The sequence below is a fragment of the Macaca mulatta genome, chromosome 8 (assembly GCF_049350105.2).
Source record: "Macaca mulatta isolate MMU2019108-1 chromosome 8, T2T-MMU8v2.0, whole genome shotgun sequence".
NCBI classification, from domain to species: Eukaryota; Metazoa; Chordata; class Mammalia; order Primates; family Cercopithecidae; genus Macaca; species Macaca mulatta.
In genome coordinates this window covers 2774023-2783057 of record NC_133413.1, presented here as the reverse complement: position 1 = coordinate 2783057, position 9035 = coordinate 2774023, and the positions used below count along the sequence as shown (strand labels likewise).

The window sequence follows — 9035 nt, the reverse complement described above, 5'->3', positions numbered from 1 at the left end:
CTGCGAATCTCCACCCAGGTGACAGACGCCGGCCATTCACACGTCCATTGACTCCCCATCCCTGACTCCTCACTTCGCGGCAGCTGAGAAGACAGCAGCTTTCTTCTCCAAGCTTCTACTTGTGGTTTTACTTGACTGTGTCTTCTGAATTATAGTTCAGTAGTCCCATGATTTTGAAACTTCCCCATGCCCTTAGCTCTTTATTCCTGCACTTTTCTTGTTTATCCATTGCATTTCTTTAGATGTGCTCATCACACCTGGGATAGTATACGGAATAATCCAAACACCAACCTGACACTTATCTTTGAGTTTCTGGAATAAACACTTTAGTATAAATCATTGTTTCCAAGAAGCGCTTCCGTGGTCACCACTTTAGCCAAAAGTTAGTTGCCGTATTTCTCTTCTTTCAAATTAAATATTTTATCAAGATGATACATTCACATATTCTTAAGTCAACTAGTACAATTTGGCTTATACTAATCACAAAAAAGACCCTCCTTCTCACTTAGATTCTTAGAAACAGACACTCTAAACTCTCCACCTGCTATTAAAGGTATAAGAAAGTTGTATTAGTGCCCTTGCAGGAACAAATGCAGCCACTCTCCATTACTCATGCTAGTGGGAATATAAATAACTTGGCAGAATGAAATCCATTGAGCTCAGGAGCTTTCTTCACCCATTTACTTCAACCTTTCCACCCTGCAAGCATTTGACAAGCACCAGTAACAAGCAGCAAAACGGACCGGCTGATTCCATCTTCTCTCCATGCTTTCCAGCACGTGGCTCAGGTGCAGAGGACATGGAGACATTTGGAGGCATTGCCTCCCTCCATGCCTTGTCATCCACTTCGGAATGCTCCATGTCCTCTGCACCTGAGCCACCACCTGGAGACCCCACCTGCACCTGGACATGCCACCACCTCCATATTTCTTTTTAAGAAACTTGCTACGAAAGCCCCTTCCTCTCCCTGTCTCTTTGTCCTCATCCTCTTGACTGACTCATTAAGCGGTCTGCATGAGCGCTTAGGCCTCGCCCATGTAGAAAAGTATATTTTAAACCTTTTTTGAAAACCTGGTTTTACCCTCACGCTTTCTATCCTTCTCATGACATTTGAATGAGAAGGAAAAAATAATAGTACAGAGGGTTATTGCCCTTTATGGAATCGGATTACGGAATTTACTACCTAAGAGACCCTCGGGAAGTTACTGAACTTCTCAAAGCTGCCTTTGCCTTATCAATAAAATGGGGATTGAATGTCATGTGCTTCCCGGGTTACTGTGGAAACTAAATGAGATTGCGTGTGTGATTACTCAGTACGGTCCTAGCAGTGTACTGTGTGACCAATAAATAAAGTGAGGACCTTTGGCTTTTGTAGTCAGAAGTTCAACAATAGGCCGGGCACGGTGGCTCACATCTGCAATCCCAGCACTTTGAGAGGCCAAGATGGGCAGATCACCCAAAGTCAGGCGTTCGAGACCAGCCTGACCAACATGGTGAAACCCTGTCTCTACTCAAAATACAAAAATTAGCTGGGTGTGGTGGTGCATGCCTGTAGTCCCAGCCACTTGAGAGGCTGAGGCAGGAGCATTGCTTGAACCCGGGAGGCAGAGGTTGCAGTGAGTCGAGATGGCACCACTGCACTCCAGCCTGGGCAACAAGAGTGAAACTCAGTCTAAAAAAAAAAAAAAAAACTTCAACAATAACCCCATTTCTGTCTTGGCATTTATTCTGTTCCTCTTTGTAGCTTTTGACGATCATGACTGTCTTCTTACTCATTTCTGTCTCGTAGCACATACCACACAAAAGAAAATCTGAATTTAAATTGAAAAACTCACTACTATTTTTAAATTTAAAGTTTTAAAGCAGAGCTAAATCCTACTTCAACTTGAAATAAGATACATGGAAGTGTTAGCACAGCACTGAAACAGACTCACAACGAAAGGCCAAGGATGAAAATACAGAGCTTTGAAAACCAAGTGTATTTAGGGTACATGGCTTAGAAGGAAAGGAGTCTACATTAAAATATTGCAGAAGCACCGGGCGTGGGGGCTCATGCCTGTAATCCCTGCACTTTGGGAGGTCGAGGTGGGCAGATCACGAGGTCAGGAGATCGAGACCATCCTGGCTAACACAGTGAAACCCCGTCTCTACTAAAAATACAAAAATTAGCCAGGCGTGGTGGCGGCGCCTGTGGTCCCAGCTACTCAGGAGGCTGAGGCAGGAGAATGGCGTGAACCCAGGAGGCAGAGGTTGCAGTGAGCTCAGATCGTGAAACTACACTCCAGCGAGACTCCGTCTAAAAAAATATATATATATATATGTGTGTGTATATATATATAAAAATATGTGTGTGTGTATATATATATTGCTGAAACACAGGCAGAAGAAACATTTCAACAAGAGGCACAGTAAAATCCTCATCACCAGACAAAACAAGGCATTAAAGGGTGAGACTTCCAGACACAGTGGTGCTGAGATATGGCCAGTTTTGTACGATGTGTTTGCCGTGTAACGAGAGATTTTATGGAAAGAAAAATAATAATAAGCAAGCTGTCTTCATCCCAATGCCACTCCCAAATGCAGCCCTTTTGGTGCCAATCTTTCTAATAGATTTTAAATCCAGCTCGTGCATGTCCACACAGTTGCAATGACTGCAGAAGGACTGTTCCAGTTGGGGGATTTTCCGAGCATCCTGCCTCTTCCCTCTTTTCCCTGTTTGTGATTTGCTTGCTCATTAGCACGAGTTTGAAAGCATGGAGAGATGGAATCAGCCAGTCAATTCTACTGCTTGTTAGTGGTGCTTGTCAAACGCTGGCTGGGTGGAAAGGTTGAAATCAATGGGGGAAGAGAGCTTCTGAGTTCAATGGATTTCATTTTCCCAAGTCACCCCTGCTCCCATTAGCATGGATCATTAAGAGTGGCTGCATTTGCTCCTATGTAATCAGATAATCTGTAGGGAAATGGAAGTTGGATTCCTATATGTCTCTATGTTAGATGCTTAGAAAGGAGCATCTGCAGATACTCTGCATTGCTTAATTTTGAGCAAACCACAAGTGGAAATGAGAAGCACTAATGAAGATATTTGTTAGTTCATTATGGGGAAAACTCAGTTATCAGGGAATTGAAAGCAGGCAATTTTCCTGGTCTCAGGGAAGAGCACAGGAGAAAGCAAAATGCATTTAGAATCTAACTAAAGAAACATTAAAAGCATAAATGAAGTATGAGATTCATTTACAGCCTATTCAATAACAGTTAACGTCAGGGATCCAAATTTCAGCCCCTCGCAGGAATCATGCAGAGACCGATGATGCCATACGTCAGAGAACTTGGTAAATTAGATGCTCTGCTGTGTGAAATCAGCTCTGCACCTGAGAAGCAGCCCGGGTTATTTTACACATACTGTCATCACACATGGGAGTCACGGGACCTGCGCTCTGTCCTCCGTGCCCAGGCATGGTGCCCTGAACACAGCGATCGTTCCCAGGCCTGCAGTCCCTCCTGGGAGGTGTGAGACTTGCTGCCCACTGGACTCAGCCCTTCACAATCCTGGCCTCAGGCGGATGCAATCCCTGTTCCTCCCGGGTACCTTATCAATCAGAGTAAAATGATTCTGAGTGTCCGTCCTGTGGATGCACCTTCAAGGCCCTCACACCACATGCATGGATGTGGCCTGCCCACCAGGCCCCTGGAACTCAGACCTTGTGTTGTTGATGGACAGCCCAGTTCAGAGAAAACTAGACACGAATTGAATATATGATGTTATGCAATTTGACTCAGAAAAGCATCCCCACATCATCTCATTTTCATCATCACACTGTGACACGATTCTCCTCCGTGAAGCCCGAAGGCAGAGCAGGGAGCGATTGAATTTTTGTGTCTTCCCCGGGCTCAGCATGGACCCTGATGGGGTGGATCAGAACACGCTGGTTGCAAGAATAAAGGAGACTTGCTGGTCTTGGTGCCCTTCTCAGCAACACAAGCTTACGTGTGACTTACGGAGTTTTCAAATAGGCTCCCGGGATAGGGACAAAGGCATTTAGAGGAACATGAAACCAAAATTGGCAGGGACAAATGTTTGGCCTGACGGTCCTGCCTCCCTTGCTCTGCGATTGCACAACTATTTCATTCGCAGGGGGCTCGTCCACGCCCATACACACCGTGCTTGAGACTCATCTTCCTCTTGAGTCCACACCTCCATGCGATACAAAGAAAAACACGCAGGACACCAATTCCTGGCATCTGACTTCTCGGGCATCAGTGAGATTTCTGCCTGTTTTAGTCCCAGGCGTGGACTACACACAGAGGATCCTTCTTCCTCCCCTGCGCCTCTCCAAGAAGGTATGGGACCCAACTGCACATGGCTTTGCATGGATTTGAGTCGGGGAGCGACTGCCCCTAGCTTTGCATGGATTTGAGTCGGGGCGCGACTGTCCGTGGCTTTGCATGGATGAGGACACCTGCCGCCAGCTCCCCTCCATTCCCGAAGAAGACAACACAGAACAAAGAGGTCGCCGGGTCGCTTAGGAGGCGGAAGCAGATGGCCAAGTCCACAGGCTCCCCTTCCTGGGCTGGGGTCCGCTGTGCACACCTCCAGTCCAGGACAGACGAGCCACACCACGGCCAAGACCAGCTGGAATCCACTGGGTGCCCAGAGAGCCAAGGCCGCTTTACCCAGGACAGGGCACCTCGCATGCACCCCTCCAAATGCTCAGAGGCCCCCTGGGCAGGTGCAAGGCGGAGGCAGAGCACCGGCAGGACTGCGGGTGGACCCACAGGATCTTGGGCCCTCAAATGAGAAGATGTGAACAGGAAGCCTGTAACCCACACCCAAGTCAGCGAAAAGTGCGTGTGCCTGTGTGTGCGTGTGCGTGCGTGTGCGCGTGTGCGTGCGGGTGTGCGCCCGTGTGCGTTGCGTGTGTGCGTGTGCGTGCGTGTGCGTGTGTGTGATGACTCAGCAAGATGGCGGCCCGTTTGGAATGGAGCATGAAGAAGACACAGATGTTCCGAATCGCCCACGAAGCCGGGAGCGCTTTGCCTCCCCCACCCGGAGCCACAGCTTGCAGAGCAGCCCCTGCCAGATGCCGGCGCCCGCGCTTCTCAGGCTGCTGCTGTGCCCACGCGATGTCCCAAGCCACGGCCGACGCCGGGTGCCTTCACTTCCCCACGTGTGTCCCTGATAACCTCTGAATTTCTTCTTCACGTGCAAGAATGAATTAAGGCATAATTTTAGAGTGGGCAGGAAACTCAGAGACTGTGTCACCTAATCCCCTCACGTTAAAGCTGGAGAGGACATGACCCAGAGACACAAGGCACGTGTCCCCAAACCACACAACGGATCAATGTCACCATTGATGCTGACATCCAGTCCTCCCGGCCCCATGATTATTTCTGCCACCCCAGGCTGACTCAATTCAGCTGCACAAGATGTAGGCTATATAAAAATCTGTGATAATCTATAGAACGTGCTTTCTCGTGGAAGAAAGGTAGCCTGCCCTTCCCTGCGTGCCATGGAGAAGGCACCTGCCCAGCTCCCAAACTCACACGTAGGAAGGTCTTCATCACCCAAACCAGCAGAGCCAGCGGCAGGCCAATAAGGAAGGCTGTCCTGCAACAAAAAAGGACCCTGATGGCTTCAGCTCACTCACTCATCCGCCAAACGTCTGAGTGCCTTTTCCATGCCTAACGTTGTTCTGGTTTGGGGGAATGGAGTGTGGATCGAAAAAGATTACACCAGCTGCCTCCACTATTTAACAATAACAACAGCCGCCAACGGTTTAGAAAATTCACAGTTGGGGGCTGGGCACGGTGGCTCACACCTGTAATCCCAGCACTTTGGGAGGCCGAGGCAATTGGATCACGAGGTCCGGAGATCGAGACCATCCTGGCTAACACAGTGAAACCCTGTCCCTACTAAAAATACAAAACATTAGCCAGGTGTGGTGGTGGGCGCCTGTAGTCCCCAGCCACTCGGGAGGCTGAAGCAGGAGAATGGCGTGAACCCGGGAGGCAGAGCTTGCAGTGAGCCGAGATCGCGCCACTGCACCCCAGCCTGGATGACAGAGTGAGACTCCGTCTCAAAAAAAAAAAAAAAAGAAAAAAGAAAATTCACAGTTGCTTCATTCAGAAGTTCCAGGTCATGGTCTGTGAAAATGAACAACAGAGTTAGGAAGCCACAGAGTAGAAAGCAGTGTCAGACTTTATTAAATCCAACCCCTGTTTTATTTAGAAAAGAAGAAAACAGAAGTGGGTCCCCCCAAATCTGCCTCACTGCCCATCCCAGCTGCAACCCAGGCAGGTGTGGGAAAAACACCATCGTCTCTGTATCCCCACTCCCAGCACTTCCCCGGAAAGCAAGTGGATTTTCTAGAATCTGTGAGTCAGCACATAACACCCTTTGTTTCTGGAGCAGAGCACGGAAGTGGGGAAGGAGCGTGGCCTGTTGCCTGCACAAGTGTCACGACAGTGGGCAGGAGATGCACAGCCTGGAAAGCCACAGCCACCTTTGGTGCTCACTCTCTGTAAGGTGTTTTTTTTCATCCTAGGGAAAGGACCCACTTCTCTTTGCCTCAACTGAATCCCTGGGGAAAAGAAAGAGAAATCCACAGAAGCCACTTATGTCTCTTTTTCTTTCAGACTTTCATTGTTTCCTAGCCAACCTTGTCACAGACCTTCAGTGGTGTCCTTATGAAGCTTCCGTTACACGTCCTGATCAGCTCCTTCCTGTACTATGAGACCTATGACTTCAGGGAACTTTCCAGGACTTTACTCCCACACAAATAACATTTTCTCCTTTTGCTTGTTTCTTTCAATATAACTTTCCTAATCACATCAACCTCAGCAAGACAACCACTCCTCACTGTTCTCGAACTAGAGCACCGTTTAAAACACTCACTTTTGTGGTCCAAAAGTCAGTTACACAAAAGCCTCCCGAGAATCCAAACTCCCCCACCTCTCCGGGAGTCTGTTTCCCATGTGGCAACCCTGGTCACTGAACCAAGGCTTGTCCTAACCCCCAGCCTCCACCAAACCATGCCCAACCCTGGACACTGGACCAAGGCTTGTCCTAACGCCCGGCATCCACCAAACCATGCCCAACCTGTGGTCCTTGGGGACACTGGAAAATGGACTGCCCTCAATGGGGAACCTTCCTTGTTCAGGTGCGGCTCATGATGAAGCCCCCCGACCATCACAGGAGGAAATCTGGTCACTGCCAGCACTGACCATGGAGGACTGAGCATGCCCAGGATCCTTCGCCCCCATGTCCAGTGAGTCCACGGAACCCAGGGTAACTGGGACGGTGTCTGGTAATCGGCCTTGGTGAGAGATGAACAGTTTTTAACTTCTGGCTTCTTCAAACTTCCTCGGAAAGGAGGAGTGGGAAAGATGTCTTTTTAGGTTGCGTGTTGTCTGTGTGACTTGGCAGAGTCTTAATTGCAATATGCAAGTGTGTTGCAATGAAAAACATACAAAGAGATGCTTTTATTTGCTTAAAATTCTTATCAATAAAACATGTTGGAAATGTTTGCATTTCCATAATTGATCAGCTGGTGCATTAATGTCAAATTAAATAAATGCCTTTTATTGATTTTTTTTATAAACTTCAAACAGCAAGCCGGAGCTGATGAGTGATGTTAAAATCCACAAAGTCCTGAGACAGGGTTCAGAGTCACAGGGTTTTATCCATGAAGCACACTGGGGATGTTTCCATTTCCAGAATTGATGAGCTCACTGATGATTCTCAAATTAAATAAAAGCCTTCAAACTGATGCATAAAAAGTCTCCAAAACGTGAACTGCAAAAAGAGTGATTCCAAAATCAGCAGCAGCAGCAGCATGAGCACAGAGCACATGCATGGGACTGTTACAAGGAGTCGCCGAACCCTTCGTATTAGGACAAAAGGGGGCTTCACGGAGCCTCCTTGTTTATTGCGTGGAGTCAGAGCCACTCCGTGCAGTTGCGTGAGCAGCCCAGGACTCCTAACCATGCTGGGAGAGCAGCCCAGAAAACAGCAGCAGGCTGTGTGCGGGGATGCCCACCTGAACCCCAGCTCTGCCACCCCAGCTCTGGGCCTGAATCCAGCCAAAGTTTCTCCCTGGCACAGCAGTGACGGTGACGCCTCCCTCACAAGATTGTTGGGAGGGTTACCTGCAATGGAGCATGCAAACGCCTCCACTGCAAGGGTTTAAACCTATGAAAACCCCACAACAAGATGAAAATAAAACCAGTAAGATGCACACATGCCTACGTATACATAAGGTATATGTGCACATATGCAACTGTCACACTGGTAATACCATGAACGTATAAAGAGTGAGTCCACTTCTGCGGGAAAATATTAATATTGGCCAGACATTGTGACTCACACTGTGGGAGGCTGAGGCGGGTGGATCGTTTGAGCCCAGGAGTTCAAGACCAGCCTGGGCAATATAACAAGGCTCTGTCTCTACTAAAAATACAAAAACTTAGTTGGGCATGGTGGTACCTGTAGTTCCATTGCTGGAGCCTGGGAGGCAGAGGTCTCAGTGAGCTGAGATGACACCACTGCACTCCAGCCTGGGCAACAGAGAGAGACCCTGTCAAGAAAGAAAGAGAGAGAGAAAGAGAGAGAGATAGAGAGAAAGAAAGAGAGGAAGGAAGGAAGGAAGGAAGGAAGGAAGGAAGGAAGGAAGGAAGGAAGGAAGGAAGGAAGGAAGGAAGGAAGGAAGGAAGGGAAGGAAGGAAGGAGAGAGAAGGGAAGGAAGGAAAGGAAGCAAGGAAAGGAAAGAAAGTAAGGAAAGAAAGAAAAGAAAGAAAGGATGAAAGGAAGGAAGGAGGGAAGGAAGAAAAGGAAGGAAGGAAAGGAAGGAAAGAAAGGAAAAAAAGAAGGAAGGAAGGAAAGAAGGAAGGAAGGAAGGAGAAAATATTAATATCATAAAGTAGTATGCAAAATTGATACCCAAGGACATTTACTTTAGCATGTTTATGATAAAACGCCAAGAACAACCCAAATGCCCAAGAGTAGAGGAAGCGTCAAGAAATAGACACATATTATTCAT

At 48.0% G+C, this 9035-nt stretch overlaps 1 long non-coding RNA gene across 1 annotated transcript; it reads right to left on the bottom strand.

The window, feature by feature from the left end:
• Positions 1–7558: 7558 nt before the first annotated feature.
• Positions 7559–8601, bottom strand: LOC114680392 (uncharacterized). The gene is made up of 2 exons (XR_003732617.2): positions 8483–8601; positions 7559–7792 (listed from the first exon to the last, which is right to left on the bottom strand). It is a non-coding gene; the product is annotated as an uncharacterized LOC114680392 (long non-coding RNA).
• Between the last annotated feature and the right edge of the window lie 434 nt (positions 8602–9035).